Below are 19,109 nucleotides of genomic sequence, written 5' to 3' on the forward strand. Positions count from 1 at the left end.
ATGAGTGCTTTAGGGAGATCATTGTTGGATTTATTGAAATATTTGAAAGTCACACACGTTTGTGGAAAGTTAAGACCAAGGATTACAGCGATTGAGATAATAAAGCTGCCACTTATTATTCTTTGACAGAGGAAACCGGCAGTTAACCCTATGACATAAAGGGAACAGTTACGGACGTAAACAGATATTTATCTGTCTCCATGTACATTCGCAAGTAACTGCGTCGGGTTTGTACTGTAACTCGTGATTTAAACGAAAATATGAAAACTGCTGGCGTTTAAGGAGCCACTGTCTAGTTGCGAACGTAGGTCGCAGTAGAGTCTTTTCCGTTGTGAGCTATTGTCCTTAACTGAGATATCCTCGCTACAGGGAAGCTACTTACAGCTGAAATTTCTTTCCTAGACGGACAGAAGACGGACCAACAGTAGAATGAACCTGTGTCGAGTGGACGAGCGAATTTTGCGGCGATGTATTGCATTTACCGACATCACCAAAGGAATCTGCGAAGCTACATAGGTGCGTGGGAACAGCCGCGTTTTACGTTGATGTGTCAAAGATGTCTTACGAGTACTTTGATTCTAGTTGGAATATCTTTGGTATTGTAAGTTTGTTTTGAAACATTAGCGGTGTGACAAAATTTATGTTTGACGTGTGTGGGTGAAGCCTGTATACCTATACAACAAATGTGAACATAACATCGTCGTCAGGAAGACATTTGGCAAGGTATGGTGGTAAACTCTTCTTCTGAGTTACAGCGTAGTGAAACTGTCTGACGCTCGTTTGCTGAATACAACCGGCAGAATGAGGTTGTAAGATGTGTGGAGCGAACAAAAATGTTTTGTGATAGTAGCAGCACTGCCACAGCGATAACCCGGTACTGACGATATAAATTACAGTGAACCTTTGCAAGAGTTAAGCATTTATAACTATTGTTTCTGTTCGTTTTATATCCTGTTATCAGTATAAAGTTGTGAACACCGTATTCTCAGATCTTCACATTACACAATCACGTATTTTCTCACATTTATCATGTGAGTTACATCATATTTGTAATTTTTTTGGGACCCGTACGTCATCTGTAGTATGGGATAAACGATACTTCATTTACGGGCGCCAGTCATCATTTTGTTACCTGGGCATCTGTCCCAATGGTTCTATTCGATCTGCCACCACCATCGTTGCTAAACAACTGACATTAAACTATCCCCAAGCCTCAGCATCTGAAACTTACCATTCACCATCACAAAAGACGAGCGGACGTTACTTTCCCATAATTCCATTCTATACCCTCAAAAACATACAAGGAATGAGCACTCACCTTCACAATGGTTAGCCTGGGACTGTTATCTAATTTTTAAACATCACAAGACCCACCGAATGTTGGACACAATAAGAAAACAACAGTGAGCAGTGTTATTTTATTATTAGCGGTGTAGCAAGATAAAATAAAGAAATCGTCAGCAGGAGAAGATAAAAAGTCCTGTTTCCTTCTCCACAGATGAAGCAAAGTTATTAGTAAATCACTGTCTAATATAATAAATACTTCATTTTAACATACAATATTCCCAAGAAAATACCAAAAGTCATACATATACATAAAAAGGGATCTAAAGATGGTCCTAGCACTACTGTCCAGTTGCATACTATCTGTGTTCAGTAAAATATTTGTATATGCATGGCTGCCAGACTAAAATAAATTATTAGAAAAATACAACATTCTTTTTTCTGCTCGGTATGGTTTCCAAGAAAATGAAACTGCTGCCGATGCCATATGTGAATTCTTTGATACTACTCTATATCTTGCTGACAACAAATGCCTACCTGTAGATGTCTTTCTTGATGTGAGAGAGATCTTTGATGCGATATACCACAACATATTCAATCTTGCAAAAGTTTGACTAATATGAGGGGAACTGCCCATGCCTGAGACAGAAGTTAACTCAAAGACCAAGCACAATATCTTCATGTAAATCAATTCAATCAGGAAAGAATCCTAAATGTTGTGTACTCATCTGTACAAGTGCACTTGTTACTTTTACTTTATATAAATGACATCCCCTCCACCCTGCCACTAGTAAGGCATTTCTGTTCTCTGATGATACTGATGCCTTTACTCAGATGCAGATGAATCTTTCCAGTCAGCAGTTAATAGAAATACAGCCCAACTAGACCCATGCCTTGCATCAAACAGACTGCTCCTGAATGCAACTGAATGCAAAAAAGACAGTATGGGGTCATTCCATGTCAATTCAAACAATTTGAGAAAATGTTCCAGCTGATAGTCTCAGATTTGGCCGAAATTTAGCACACCAATGCTACCAAGTGTGGAACACTCATGTACAAAATTTTAAGTTCTCCTACCAATTAGTTCCAGAATTATGGCTTGTGAAAGAAGGTGGTGTGACCCAGAAATTGTAACCCGCATCTGGCAATCTATCTTCAGACCCAAATTCAGGTCTTAATAACTTTGGAATTATTCCACACAGTCCAGTGAAATTTTTACAACCAAGTAACATCCACTTAGAGAACGCACTCTATGAATCAAAATGCCAACAACATATTTCTGAGGGCAAATAAAAAATTCCAAAATGTGATTAAAAAAATGTAATATGTTAAAAGGTACATATTGTAGGTGCCCTCTATGCCAAATATAATTCACTTAAAAAGGGTATAATTTTTTTTGTGGTAAGCTTAATGTGGCCTAAACACAGACAGGGCTCATCATGCCCATATCAGTCACAAAAAACTGAGTTACATGCACACGAAAATACAAAAATTTGGAAAATTACCTGAAAAACATGGATTTTCGAAGTATGGTAGCACAAAAGGGACAAGTGATATCCAAGCCAAATTTCACATACTGCATAAGTAGACCATAATGATATATATCTCAAAATTTCAGCATGTTATTGCAAGACATTTGTGTACAATGGAAGTTGGCAGATGTATTTGGTTACGTTTCTTTTAATATGATTTAGCAAGTAATAGTGATGATGCAGACAGCTTGTTTCAGATAAAGCTGCAGCAATTGTTGGGAACAACTAGGCAACAGAAAGTTAAACAATGGTAGTTTTCAGGGACAGAATGAGTCATTGTTAGGCAGGAACAACAAAGGAAACAAGCAACAATTATGGGTTATTCATGTTTTTAAGATTCTAGTTCAGACTGGTAAGTACTGTTGTGGAAAGTCAGTATGGAGGCAGAAGAGTGTACTGGTGGTGCTTTTGTTCAAACAAGTTGCAGTATTGTTAGAGCACAAGCATCTGAATGTCATAAAACAAGATATGGAACAAAATGTGGCATTCGCTTTGTACTCTATGATCTGGATGATCCGGACCAAGATTTGTTGCTATGGAGATTCTGGATACACCCTGTGGGCACAAGAAGTATACTTCCAGGAAACTTTAGTGTTTGTTGTCATCATATGAAAGTGTTTCTGGATAAGTTTTCTTTCCTACATAGAAGTTGTTTTGATCCATTTTGGATTCATAAGAAGACAGTGAAGTGTAGCCTCAGAGAAATTGATAGAAAATCAGTATTGAAAGTGAATCAGTGCATGGGACTTAACATGAAACCAGGACAAAAGTTATGTTCCAGGTGTGTTACACTGCTAAAAAAATGAAGAAATTTCTGATAATTTACATGACAGTGACGAAGAGTATCAGTCACCTACAACCACAGCGGATGAGCAATTAAATACTTCAGTGACTGCGCTTGGTTTGTCTCCCATGAAGACACACAAAGTTGGGAAAAGAGACAGGTAGAAGAAACTGCAAAAAGCTCAAATGGAATTTAAGCACAAAATAGCTGACACACTAATGGTGGAAGAGGAAGAACTATCTGCTCGAAAGGAACAGAAATCATGCCAGAAATGCTCTGATTTTGACAAAATTGTGCATGATTTGAAAGAAAAATGTGCCATATCCACACGCCAGAAAAAAGTAACTATTCTTACCCTTGCACCTTCCAGCTGGTCTATTGACTACACAGCAAAGGCATTCAGTGTTTCTACATATATGGTAAAGCAAGCTATGAAAATAAAAGCAACCCAAGGAGTGCTTCCACAACTTCAGCAGGCTGAGGGTAAGCAATTGAGTTCAGAAATAAAGGTGCTAGTGCTGGAGTTTTATGAAAATAATGACTACAGCCAAATAATGCCTGGAAAAAAAAAGACTATGTAATGGTGAACATGGGAAATGTACGTGTACAGATGCTAAAAAGGCTGTTGCTATGCAACATATCAGAACTATATGTAGAATTCAAGGAAAAGTATCCCAATACCAAAGTAGGTTTATCATCTTTTTTCAAACTTCGGCCAAAATGAGTTGTGCCTATAAGTGCAAGGGGCACACACAATGTTTGTGTATGTGAGACCCATCAAAATGCTAAGCTGATGTTTGCTGCTATAAAGGATTCTGGTCTGGATTACAAAGGTGCAATGAAGCTGCTAGAGTGTGACATCAATTCCTACCAGTGCATGATACACAGGTGTGAAAAGTGTCCTGGTAAGGCAAATCTTGCACAACACATGAATAACAAACTGTATGGTGAACTCCTTATGGATGACGATGAACATGTTTCTTATAAACAATGGATACACATGGATTGCACAAGTCTTGAAACAAAGCAAAGTACAGTGGAAGATTTTGTTGAAATGTGTTGTCAAAAAACAGACAAAATGACCACACAGCACAATCGGCTTATCTCCAGTTTTGTAAGGATAATTTGAAACAAGATGAAATTATAGTAATACTAGACTTCTCTGAAAATTATGCGTTTATAGTTCAAGATGCCATCCAAGGATATCATTGGGACAACAGTCAAGCAACTCTCTAGCCATTTGCGATTTACTATAGAGGTGAATCAGATGATGTGTCTGTCATGAACCTTCGCGTTTTTAGTGACTGTTTAATTCATGATGCCATTGCAGTTCATGCCCACATTCGCACTGCCATGGCATATGTGAAAAACAAGCTGCCTCACATACATTTTGTGAAATACTTCAGTGATGGGGCAGCTAGTCAGTACAAAAACTGTAAAAATCTCAAAAATGTATGCATGCATTACCATGATTTTCAGATTCACACAGAATGGAATTTTTTTGCAACAAGTCATAGTAAAAATGTATGTGATGGTATTGGTGCTACCATTAAGTGCATGGCATTACGAGCTAGTCTGCAGCACCCTACAGAAGTTCACATTCTAACACCTCTTCAATTATTTACCTGGGTACAGAAAAATATCTCTGGCATACGATCATTCTATGTTTTGAAAGATGAGGTGAAATCAGTCGAAGAATTCCTAAAAAGCAGACTAGAACATGTTAAAACTGTTGCAGGCACAGGAGCCATCATCACTTCTCTCCAGTGGACTCTGACAATTTGCAGATGAGCAGACTGTCCAGTTATAACTATAGGTTCATGCACAACATGTGTCTTCACAGTGTGTCTGACTCAGGATTCAGAAGCAAAAGCAGCAACATACAACCAGGTTGCTATGTTATTGCTGTTTATGACGACTAATGGTACTTAGGATGTGTTGCAGAGTGCTGTGAAGTAGAAGGTGATGTATTTGTGAACTTCATGGCACCAGCAGGACCAGCAAGATCATTTCATTGGCCATGTTTGGCAAACAGGTGTTGGATTCCTATTGAAAATATTCTTATGACAGTTCCAGTTCCTACCACAGTGTCAGGAAGACAGTACAATTTGCCACTCAGTGTACAGAGTACAGCAGCTGAAGTGTGGGAGAACTTCTGTTCAAAGCACAATTGACTGAGTTTTAGCAGTTAAGGGTGCAGTAAACATTAATGATAGGTTGTGTTAACCTGTCTATATGTTGTTGCTTAGTGATTAAACAGTTGTGGGAGAGGATAAGAAGAGGCAGAACAGTTTACGATATGTTTTTACAAAATTGTGTTGTGGAACAATGGCCACATCACCAAATACATCTGTCATCTTCCATTGTACACAAATGTCTTGCAATAACATGCTGAAATTTTGAGATATATATCATTATGGTCTACTTATGCAGTATGTGAAATTTGGCTTGGATACCACTTGTCCCTTTTGTGCTACCACACTTCGAAAATCCATGTTTTTCAGGTAATTTTCCAAATTTTTGTATTTTCGTGTGCATGTAACTCAGTTTTTTGTGACTGATATGGGCATGATGAGTCCTGTCTGTGTTTAGGCCACATTAAGCTTACCACAAAAAAATTTATACCCTTTTTGAGTGAATTATATTTGGCATAGAGGGCACCTACAACATGTACCTTTTAACATATCACATTTTTTAATCACATTTTGGAATTTTTTATTTTCCCTCAGAAATATGTTGTTGGTGTTTTGATTCATAGAGTGTGTTCTCTAAATGGATGTTACTGGGTCGTAAAAATTTCACTGGACTGTGTGGAATAGTTCCAAAGTTATTAAGACCTGAAGTTGGGTCTGAAGATAGATTGCCAGATGCGGATTGCAATTTCCGGGTCATGCCACCTTCTTTCACCAGTCATAATTCTGGAACTAATTGGTAGGGAAAACTAATACTTTGTACACGATTGTTCCACACATGCTAGAATTAGTGTACTGAATTTCAGTCAAATCTGAATCTATGAGCTGGAGCCCCTGGTTGAACTGACATGGAATGACCCTATGCTCAACCTTCCCACTGTTGAGAACAGAACTCCCCAGGTTCCAACAGTAACACTAAGTGACGGATCCATATCACTGACATATTCACACAGAAAAACCACATGGACATGATTAATTCCAGGCTAAGCAAAGACTCTTACACTCCACTCAGTGAGGGACGAGTTAAATGCCAGTGTGTTGACATATATGTATTATGCTCTTTTCTGTTCATTACTATGCTATGGATCATTTTGGGGGGAGGGGGGATCATAGTATTGAAACAGTGATATTTAAACTGGGGGAAAAAAAAAAAAACATTTGGAACAATCCTGCACAAATGAAAACGAGAAACCTGTAAACCACTTTTAAAAAATTAAACATAATGCTTCTCCCTAGTCAATATGTATTTGACCTGCCCTGTTTAACAAACATCAATAGACTGTAGAGGAACCTAGACAGTCACCACCATGACACAATGTTAAAAAGTTTTTAAGATCAGTGCATTTCTTTAAACTGTATAGCAATAGTGTTTAATATGTGAGAATTGAAGTGTACAATTATCTCCCAAAAGAAGCTGAAAAAATAGTCAAAAGCCAACAAAATTTGAAAAAAACTCAAAGAGCACTTCTAGCAAAGCATTGCTTCTACAACACAATAGACTTTCTGGAACGTGATCTGTCATAAATTATACATTTTGATTATCTTTCAAAACTAAACTTTTTTTATTAGAAGTATAACCTATTGCCCATTAATGAACTTTAACTGTGTGATATGACCAGCATTGTTATTCAAGGTTACTCTTACATTATTATGAACACATATGGGTAACTCCATGTCAATTCAGTGCAGCACTCAACCCATACAAATTTCTTTCAGATTTGGTGCATTCAGTGACCCAGATAAGAGAAGGAAAACTAGCAGTGTGCAGAGGTGTATGACAGTTGTGAAGAAAGTTACAGATCTGTAAAGTTTGGAAATTGTGTGAAATTTATGTGCATCTGTCTCACCATAAATGACTATAATTCTGGTTTTAATCCAAATACACCAATGAAACTTTTATTACTGAAAAGCTAATTGATAAGAGCTTTACATTGATATGCAATATGGCAGGTTTCTAGGAATTCCCACATTCAAGGTCATTGACCTTAACCTTTGATCTCGAATAACTCAAAATATATCATCTTCAATTATCTATGTGACTATAAGTATGGTAGATATCAAGATGGACACCAAAGGCATCATGACCCAATTTTTTTCTGTGTCATTACATTAACTAATGCAATAATCAGTGGTGTGTGTGTGTGTGTGTGTGTGTGTGTGTGTGTGTGTGTGTGTGTGTCATTTATTTATTTATTCCTATTCAACAGTTCATCAGTGGTATAGAAGTAGTTGTAAAGGAGATATGATATCAGTTTATTTTTGAAACTATCCCTTTCTGTGCCAAAGATAGCATAAGTAGAGGATAGTGTAAGTCTTTCTTACCTCTGGTATTATAATCATGAATGTCACTGTTGTGTATAAACTGGTCCATGTTGTTGAGAACAAATTCCATTACTAAGTAAATGTACTGTGAGGCTGTTGCGAGAACTCCTAACCTTAAGCAGATGCCTACAGGATGTGCGGCTATGAGCCCCAGATATTATTTTAACCGCCTTCTTTTGAGCAGTGAATACTTTCTGCCTAAATGTTGAGTTACCCCAACATAGTATTCCGTATGATGTCAAAGAGTGAAAGTATGCAGAGTATGTTAGCTTGCTAATTTCTATATCCTCAAAATTAGCAATTATTCTGATTGCAAAAGTTACTGAACCTAGTCATTTTAGGGGATCCAAAATAGGAATTTTCCAATTAAGATTCTCATCTATATGTACACCCATAAAATTAGTATGCTCTACCCTGGCTACTGACTGCTTTTGATGTGTTACATTTATTGGAGGAACTGTACTCCTCATAGTAGAAAATTGGATATACTGTGTTTTTTCAAAGTTCAGAGCAAGCCCATTTGCAAAAAACCAATCAGTAACTTTTTCAAAGACATTATTTGCATCATTTTCAATTGGAGCTTCTTTTACTGGATTAATAATGATGCTTGTATCATCAGCAGACTGTCAGTTTAGCTTCTTGTCTCAGATAAGAAGGGAGGTCATTCACATACATCAAGAACAGAAGGGTACCCATGATCAAACCCTGTGGAAGACCTAATGTAATTTCACCTCAGTTAGATGAAGTGGAAGTGGGAAACTTCCTTAAATCACCTAATTCATATGAAGAAACTTTTTGCTTCCTTCTGTGAACAGCCAATCAGAGAGACTTTTTTTTCAACCAGGCACCATTAGCATGTCTCATGGGTGTGGCTTGTTTACTCAAACTGCAGTGTACATGTGTTGTGATGTTGTTTTTTCAGGTCAAAATTGTACTGTTACTATTGATTTCAAGGAGGAGGTCATCCAAGAGTACAGAAGAATTTGAAAAAAGTCAGGAGTGTCCTAATGTATTGCTAGATGGTAAAATTTGCAGCAAGTCTAGGACATAAATATCCCAAAATGCAGCTGTGCTTATTACTTCTAGAGAGCGTGTTAGGTGAAGATGAAATAACATTGGCTCTGGCACTGGATTCTTTAAATATTAACATCCAGTTTTTAGACAAACCACTTGTGAAGAAAAAGAGTCTGCAGTGTGAGAAGAAGTACACAAAGTAAAAACTGAAAAGTTTGTCTCGGGGTTGGAACATATCTTTGTGGCACAACTGGAAAAAGAAGAGTGTGAAAATCACAATACAGACTGTAAGTGTGGCAAGACACAACTTTTGACATTACTTCCCAAGAACTGCTGAATAAGGAAAACCATGAAATAATTTTCCATTTCACATTACATGATTTGAAGAATAAAACAGATAGAAGCAGTGGCATCAAATCCGAAGCCAGATAAGACGTGTTGTGAAAAAAAAGTTCAGTTTGTACCTGATTTTTGCTGTGATCTATGTGATGCCAGGAAGAAAAGACTCTGTGTCTGTGAAAGAAAATGGAATTAGAGTACATAAGCAGAAACAGTGAGTTCTTAAGGAATTGTATGCATATTTCAAAGGTATATACCCAGATGTAAATGCTGAATTTCAAGATTTTTTTGAGTTGTGACAAAAGCAGTGCCTTTGCCAGTGGGATCCAATCCATACTGTTTGTTTGTGGATCACACCAGAATTTTAAGTTAAAGGATGAAGGATATGAATTGAAAGAACTAACTGTATGTGAAGAACACACATCACCATCATTAAAGTGCTGTGTAGCATTTCTTATGTGCAGTCCTGTATTTCCAGCATGTTTCTTAAGTGCATATCCCTGTCGTCCAAGTTTTACAAGAGTGACTTATCTGTTTGAGCTGTTTGGTACCAACTGCATTGACAAAATTACATACAAGTGTTGGTTAACTGTAGGCAGGGTAATTCTGGAGACGATAACAAAATCAGTAGACAATTTCATTGAGCAGTTGGCATCAAGTTTACAGTAGTTACAATGGCATTACAGAAGTGTCCGATTCCACCTGTCTGCTTTGACCCATGACGTCATCAATATAGCAGAAATGGCTGCCTCCAGCGTAGACAAAATGATGATGGTGATGTCACTACATACGTACGCCGACAAACCTGAACAAAAATAAAAATGACACAGTAATGTCTCACTCCAAAAATAAAATGAAACTAACAGGGCAATCATGGAAAATTGGGGGTTAGGTTGGGGACAAGCTAATTATACAAAATGAAAAAGTACCCCATCATCCCAAAAGAAATAATATAAAAAAAATTAAATTACAGAACTCTGCTGCACTAACAAAACTGCAGCAATTGGACATTTCCCTTGACCTATATAGGTCAACTTTACATACCAATACCAAAAAACCAATGTGTATTACCCCAGAAAGGGGAATTGGACATTTCCCTAGTCATATACAGCTAAACTGCAGCTATTGATACCAAAAAACCAACCACTCAAAAACCCAAATAGCCCATATTCACTACATCAGTTAAAACACAACTAACCTACCATAAATATACAATAAACAACACATCACAATTACTGTTGAATAAAACCAAAACAAAAATTACTTGCCAACAAAAGCCTCCTACAATACCATCATATCATCACCCATCTGAAAACGCAGTGATACACTCGTGAACTTCACTGTCATGTCCATACTTAGCAAGAAAAGCAATATATATATAAAAAAAAAATTACGTTTCTTTCCTCACAACAAACTCCAAACTAATCAGACCTAATGAAAATGCCAAACACGTAAACAAAATAAAAAAGTTAATAGTTCTCTGAAAACTCATCCCCAACACATTTTATCACATCAACTTCCTAAACTCAAAACCACGTTTTCACGGTGACAACGAAAACTCAAATGAACCCAATACCACTTGTTAAACTCAACATGTCCACATCCACCATCAGAGGGCACCATCACATATAACAACACGGCATCCAGAAACACAACTAACTCGAAAATTCAGTACCATAGTGATGTCACACACAATACATCACAGGTCAAAGCAGACTTATGGAATCAGATGCTTCCATTGACCTCTTACTGCCACACATATGTATCACTCAGCAGCAATCAAAGATCTTTAAAATCACTAAAGAGGAACTTAGAGTAAATAAATATCATGTTGTTTGTGATTTTGTAGAGAATTACTCCTTCAACATTCAGGGTGAAGTACAGGGATTTCACTGGTATAATTCACAGGTTACAATTCACACATTTGTAGCTTACTGCAGAGATGCAGATACTAGTGAAATACCCCATGTGTCATATGTGGAAATATCTGATTGCCTTCAACATGATACAGTGTGTTTGTGTGTGTATTCTTTCAGCACAAATTCTTAAAATGTCACTTTCAAACTCCAAAACACATTTACTACATTTTGGATGGATGGGTTGCCCAATAGAATAACAGAAAGAATTTCATGAGTTCTGTACTTTCATCAGGAATAGTTTGAATGGCAATTTTTTGCTACAGCACATGGCAAAGGAACTTTTGATGAGGTTGCAGAGGCTGTAAAGAGATTAGTCATATTGGCCAGCCTCAAACGACCTTACGGAACTGTTTTGACACCATGACGGTTGTTTCAGTGGTGCAAAGAAAATATTCCTCTATATGTCTTTGAGTATGCATCAGTTTCTCATCACGATTAAGACATTCCCCACCTGAAGCAACATTTCAAGAATAAAAGCATGATTCCAGGTACCCATAAGCTTCATTGTGTAATACATATTAACAAAGGTGTTGTAAATGCAAAGATATAGTCTATGTATTTAGTGAGCAGACAAGAGATTGATATGTGGAAAGAAATGCTGGTAACAGACAGATGCATTTGTTGCAGCCACATTTGCACTTAGAATCATTGTAAATCGTGGGGAGAGACATATCAGTAAGTTGACGTATTTTGCATATTTTCAATCTGTAATGTCATATGGAATAAGGTTCTGGAGTAACTGATCTTTAAGAAAGAAAATCTTTATTGCGCAAAAATGTGCTGCAAGAATATAATGTGGTGTTCACCCCGACCATCCTGTAGACATCTGTTTGAGTTAAGGCTTATGACTACTGCTTTATAGTATATTTATTTCTTCATGAAGTGTTGTTTTCCACTGCAGTTGAAAGAGAACAGTGATGTACATAATTAAAATACCGCAAGGAAAAATAAAATTCATCACTTCATGTTAAGGTTGTCTTTAGCACAAAAAGGGGTGCTCAATGCTGCAACAAAAATTTTGATCACTTATCCAGTGATATAAAATGTCTGGCAGACAGCAGAGTAAAATTTGAAAACAAACTGAGAAAGTTTCTCCGTGACAACTTCTTCTATTCTGTAGAAGAATTTCTATTACCGTAATGTGCAGAAGATGGTGAGTAGGACTTACTAGCTCACAACATCAGTATATATTTTTTCTTATTGGGAAAAAAACCTTAGAAACATTGAGAATGTAACCATACACTGATAAGCCAAAACATTATGACCACTGCCCACGGTGGCATTGTGAGTATATGACACAGTAGAAAAAGTATGTAAGTAGAGCAGACGCAGATGGGGGATCACCCTAGCAAAGGAATGTGCAGCAGATGGGGAAATTCTAATTTGGATTCTTATCCCTAGATTATACAGTTGATCATATCAGCATGACACATCCTTTCTTTCTGTTCCGAGTCCGTTTTACATTACGTTATCGAACAGCACGTGTCGGGCAACCTTTTGCTGGCGTGGGTGCTTGCCCAGATAATTGTCCTAAAAGGACAAATTATCTCAGCGGGACATGGACAGCCGCCATCGCGACCTTGGGACCCGGGGGGCCCCTTTTTTTTATCAGTTGCTGACCCTCATGAATCGAAACATGACTGCGTCGCGTCGTTTCATGATTCGAGGGTAACGTAATGTAAAACGGACTCGGAACAGAAAGAAAGGATGTGTCATGCTGATATGATCAACTGTATAATCTAGGGATAAGAATCCAAATTAGAATGTAAAATTTGAAAAATTTTATATGGCAAGGTATCAGAATATTCATTTTTCAGTAGCTTTTTTGTGATTATATACACAGCCTGTCCCATTTATCTTGACCACCGTAAATAACTGCCAACTTACATTCCCCATAGATGAGTAGCATTTCTACCTTCTCTTGGTTGGTGTACATTCTGCTCATACAACTCTTCAATTGATGATGGTTGACGGAATGACGGGTGTGCATTCTACTTATGTTTACGTTTGTCCTCTGCCAACGTCAGCACGTGGATGTGTTCCATACCCCGAGTACCTGCACTAAGCGCTGGGAGCGTCAACATCAGTGTTGTGTTATGTAATTAAAACATTGTGTTCTAATGAATGGTACACTGTGATACATTTTTGAATAGGTCTTTAGGAGAGGAAATGAATTACCGAATAAAAAATACAGGGTTCCATTTAAAAAAGTCATACCGCTATTCTTATCTTTGTAAAAAACAAAGCTACAACTAAGGCAATCATGCTGATTGATGTCCCCCCTGACGGCTAAAGAACATTTGCTTGAAACATTTTGTAATTTGCATCCGGACCAACAGTTATTTAGGGTGGTCAAAGTAATCTGCTTATTTAGGGTGGTCAAAGTAATCTGTCAATGATATCACAAATAGCTAAAGACGTAATATTACGTAAGGTCAGTGCCATCAAGTACATCACCATGACATCATCATGACTTAACAAAATATCAGCAAAATCAACATCTTCCTCCTCTGAATCACTTACAGCATCTAATGCTCCACCACAACGTACACTTCTGAATAATGGCGTATTAACGCAAAAATAAATTATTACCGCCTTTTACATACATTACGTTATCGAACAGCACATGTCGGGCAACCTTTTGCTGGCGTGGGTGCTTGCCCAGATAATTGTCCTAAAAGGACAAATTATCTCAGCGGGACATGGACAGCCGCCATCGCGACCTTGGGACCCGGGGGGCCCCTTTTTTTATCAGTTGCTGACCCTCGAATCATGAAACGACGCGACGCAGTCATGTTTCGATTCATAAGCTACTTTGACAAAGGGCAAATTATTATTATGTAGAGCCTGTGAACGAGTATCTTGAAAATGGTGAAGCTGGTCAAAAGTTCACATGCTACTGTTGTGAGCATCTACAGAAAGAGGTAGAAGGACAGAAAAACTACCTCTAGGCGCGAAATGGTTGGACGTCCATGACTCTTCTTACAACATGGGGTTCGGATGCTTGTCTGCTCTGTAAAGTAGGGTGATTGGTGATCTGTGGCATCTCTGCTGAAAGACCACAATGCTGGTTCATGCACAAGGTTTTTTTTTTTAAGCACACTGCTCATTGTTCATTGTTAAACATGGAGCTCCGCAGCGGACCACCCCTACGTGTCCACATGTTGAACGACATCCTCAGTTACAATTCCAGTGGGCACGGGACAATCGGGATTTGACCATCAATCAATGGAAATGTGTTGGCTCTTTGGGTGAGTAACATTTTTGCTACACTAGGTCAATGGTTGTCACCACAAACTCTGTCATCAAGGTGAGCGACAGCTCAAAACATGCAGTGTGTCGTGTATGCAGGCTGGTGGGAGCAGTACTGTGCTGTGGGAGACATTCTCTTCTGCTTGCATGGGACTTGTGGTAGCAATCAAAGACAAGCTAATAGCTGTGAATCTCCTGCATCCCTTCATGCTTGTTGTCTTCCCTGATGGCGATCTCACCTTACAGCAGTATAATTGTCTGTGCGTCTCAGCCAGAACAATGCTACAGTGGTTTGAGGGGCATTATAATAAACTCATATTGATGTTTCGGTGACCAAATTCACGTGATGTAAATCCTATGGAACCCATCCGGGTCACTATTGGATGCCATAAGTGCATACTCAAATCAGCGGGCCACCATTTACATGAATTGTGTGACCCTTGCATAGTTATCTAATGCCACATACCTCAACAAACCTACCAACAAACTGTCAGATCCCCGGTATGCAGAATCAGTGATGTATTTCGTTCCAAAGATTGACTGACAAGCTATTAAGCAGCTCATAATGTTTTGGCTCATCAGTGTATATACAAATTAATTTGTGAAAGGAGAAAATATAAAAATGCAGTAAATGAAGCAGGCAAAAAGGAATACAAACGTCTCAAAAATGAGATTGACAGGAAGTGCAAAATGGCTAAGCAGGGATGGCTAGAGGACAAATGTAAGGATGTAGAGGCTTATCTCACTAGGGGTAAGATAGATACTGCCTACAGGAAAATTAAAGAGACCTTTGGAGAAAAGAGAACCACTTGCATGAATATCAAGAGCTCAGATGGAAACCCAGTTCTAAGCAAAGAAGGGAAAGCAGAAAGGTGGAAGGAGTATATAGAGGGTCTATACAAGGGCGATGTACTTGAGGACAATATTATGGAAATGGAAGAGGATGTAGATGAAGATGAAATGGGAGATATGATACTGCGTGAAGAGTTTGACAGAGCACTGATAGACCTAAGTCGAAACAAGGCCCTGGGAGTAGACAACATTCCGTTAGAACTACTGACGGCCTTGGGAGAGCCAGTTCTTACAAAACTCTACCATCTGGTGAGCAAGATGTACGAGACAGGCGAAATACCCTCAGACTTCAAGAAGAATATAATAGTTCCAATCCCAAAGAAAGCAGGTGTTGACAGATGTGAAAATTACCGAACTATCAGTTTAATAAGTCACAGCTGCAAAATACTAATGTGAATTATTTACAGACGAATGGGAAAACTGGTAGAAGCCGACCTCGGGGAAGATCAGTTTGGATTCCGTAGAAATGTTGAAACACGTGAGGCAATACTGACCTTACAACTTATCTTAGAAGAAAGATTAAGGGAAGGCAAACCTACGTTTCTAGGATTTGTAGACTTAGAGAAAGCTTAAGACAATGTTGAGTGGAATACTCTCTTTCAAATTCTAAAGGTGTGCAGGGGTAAAATACAGGGAGTGAAAGCCTATTTACAATTTGTACAGAAACCAGATGGCAGTTATAAGAGTCGAGGGACACGAAAGGGAAGCAGTGGTTGGGAAGGGAGTAAGACAGGGTTGTAGCCTCTCCCCAATGTTATTCAATCTGTATATTGAGCAAGCAGTGAAGGAAACAAAAGAAAAATTCGGAGTAGGTATTAAAATCCATGGAGAAGAGATAAAAACTTTGAGGTTCGCCGATGACATTGTAATTCTGTCAGAGACAGCAAAGGACTTGGAAGAGCAGTTGAACGGAATGGATGGTGTCTTGAAGGGAGGATATAAGATGAACATCAACAAAAGCAAAACGAGGATAATGGAATGTAGTCGAAGTAAGTCGGGTGATGTTGAGGGTATTAGATTAGGAAATGAGACACTTAAAGTAGTAAAGGAGTTTTGCTATTTGGGGAGCAAAATAACCGATGATGGTCGAAGTAGAGAGGATATAAAATGTAGACTGGCAATGGCAAGGAAAGCGTTTCTGAAGAAGAGAAATTTGTTAACATCGAGTATAGATTTAAGTGTCAGAAAGTCTTTTCTGAAAGTATTTGTATGGAGTGTAGCCATGTATGGAAGTGAGACATGGACGATAAATAGTTTGGACAAGAAGAGAATAGAAGCTTTCGAAATGTGGTGCTACAGAAGAATGCTGAAGATTAGATGGGTAGATCACATAACTAATGAGGAGGTACTGAATCGGATTGGGGAGAAGAGGAGTTTGTGGCACAACTTGACCAGAAGAAGGGATCGGTTGGTAGGACATGTTCTGAGGCATCAAGGGATCACCAATTTAGTATTGGAGGGCAGCGTGGAGGGTAAAAATCGTAGGGGGAGACCAAGAGATGCATACACTAAGCAGATTCAGAAGGATGTAGGTTGCAGTAGGTACTGGGAGATGAAGAAGCTTGCACAGGATAGAGTAGCATGGAGAGCTGCATCAAACCAGTCTCAGGACTGAAGACCACAACAACAACAACAAATGTAAAATGACTCATTCCACATCATTACGATCTATCATGCAAAATGATCCATGGAACATGAAACTGACTAATTGTATGACAGTCATTGGCGAGTTGTGTATGTCTTACAAACTTAACAGATAAGGTACAGGCCAGCTTCTCGCATTCTTATAGACCATCTCCATCATTTGTGTTTCCTGCCATACCGGATACTTATGTTATCAGAAGATGTGACATTCTCGCAAGACTAGATCCAGTGATACAAACTGGAAGGACATACTCTGTACTTCCAACAGATTTGGTGAACATTAAAAATTTAATTGGCAGCTTGTGAAACAAGGTGTAACCAAATTTTGTTACTTTTTCATTGAAGGTACACTATATATAAATGGTTCGTAATACGGTTACAGTAATATAAACCACATTTTTGTACAATATTACTTATGTTTTTTTAAAAATAATGTGTGTTAGTGGCATGTTGGAGCTACACAATATATTAAAAAAAAATGACTGTGGTGTGTTTTGAGACATTGAAGGGCAAAGGTCAAGGACAATGGTCTTGAATGTGGAAATTCTTAGAAACACACCCTGTTATAGGCTTAAAAAAGTAAATTATAACAGATTTCTTGAGAGTTTTTTTGTATGTTTTAGTGAAATATTTCACCCTACCGTCTGCCATAAAAAATTTACAAGCAAATTGAAATAGATAATTGCTGGTATAAAAGTGTGAAGTGCCAGAAAAAGGCAATTACATACTGATCTAAAAAGTAATACAAATTTCGATATTGTAAACTGTGTAAAAAGGTATAAAACTGTATTTGGAGGGGTGGTAAAGGCACCAAGACAAATGGTACACAAAATATGCATTCTGCACCATATAAATAAATCAAAGGCAGTATTGTCAGTCATAAACTCGGAACTTGGTGTAATAGATGACAGTCCACAGGTTTCCGTAATTAATATAGGTATCAAATCCAAATCAGATGTTAGTGTAAGTGGTTACCTAGGTAATGTCCAACCCTTCAGTTTCAACCAGGATAACAGGCAAGTTCTATCTACATTTCAGTGAATTACAGCGAAAGGTGTAGAAAAAGTAATAGTCTCCCCCAAAAATAAAAATTTGACTGGGTGGGATGAAATACCCACTAGAGTAATGAAAACAGTTCCTAGTATAATATCAGCACCTCTGTCTGAAATAATAAACCAGTCGTTTGAAGAAGGGTGCTTCCCAGATGCTCTAAAGCACACAATAGGAAAGCCATTACTGAAGAAGTGCTCAAAGAAAGGAAGATGTAGGAACTGTCAACCAATAAGTCTTCTCCCAATATTTGCAAAGGTATTTTAAAAAGTTGTTGCAATACAGGTCCAAAATTTCATGGCAAAATCTAATATTATCACATTAAATCAGCTCTGCTTCCAGAAAGGAAAGAGTACAATGCGTACCATCAACAATTTTGTACAGAAAATTTGCTTATCTCTGGACAAATTCCAAAAAGTCACAGGAATTTTCTGTGACATTATGAAAGCTTGTCACTGTGTAAACCACTCCCAACTGTTACATAAATTAGAAGTATGTGGAATAAGTGGTAGTTCTTTGGAATGGTCCAAATCATATTTTAGCTGATAGAAAGCAAAGGGGTTGGTGTAACATCAGTTACAGGAAATTGTTTCTCAGAATGGAAAATTATTGTACAGGAAGCCACACAAGGTTCTGTCTTTGGCCCAATCTTGTTTTTATTTTATAACATCCCACTCAGTTTTATTTGCAAAAGACACATCTGTACTCATTGAAAGTGAGACCACATAACAAATTCCTCAAACAGTCATTGACATTCTAAATAGTTTAGAACATTGGTTTGATGTAAATGGATTAAAATTAAACTTGTAAAAAACCCCACTCACATAGTGTAAAACCAAACAATCAAAATCAAGTGACTTCCAAATTACCCACAAAAATCAGAAACTTGGGGAAGCAGAATCTGTCAAATTTCTGGGGATATTTA

The 19,109-nt window shown here is 37.9% G+C and overlaps 1 protein-coding gene across 1 annotated transcript in view; it reads left to right on the forward strand.

Moving 5' to 3' along the window:
- Positions 1-587: 587 nt before the first annotated feature.
- LOC126248720 (uncharacterized protein KIAA2013 homolog) overlaps positions 588-19,109 on the forward strand; it is a 210,011-nt gene continuing 191,489 nt past the window's right edge. The window contains exon 1 of the mRNA XM_049950026.1: positions 588-723. The gene's annotated coding sequence lies outside the window, so the exon portion shown is untranslated. The remainder of the gene's footprint in view (positions 724-19,109) is intronic.

The sequence above is a fragment of the Schistocerca nitens genome, chromosome 3 (assembly GCF_023898315.1).
Source record: "Schistocerca nitens isolate TAMUIC-IGC-003100 chromosome 3, iqSchNite1.1, whole genome shotgun sequence".
Classification (NCBI taxonomy): domain Eukaryota; kingdom Metazoa; phylum Arthropoda; class Insecta; order Orthoptera; family Acrididae; genus Schistocerca; species Schistocerca nitens.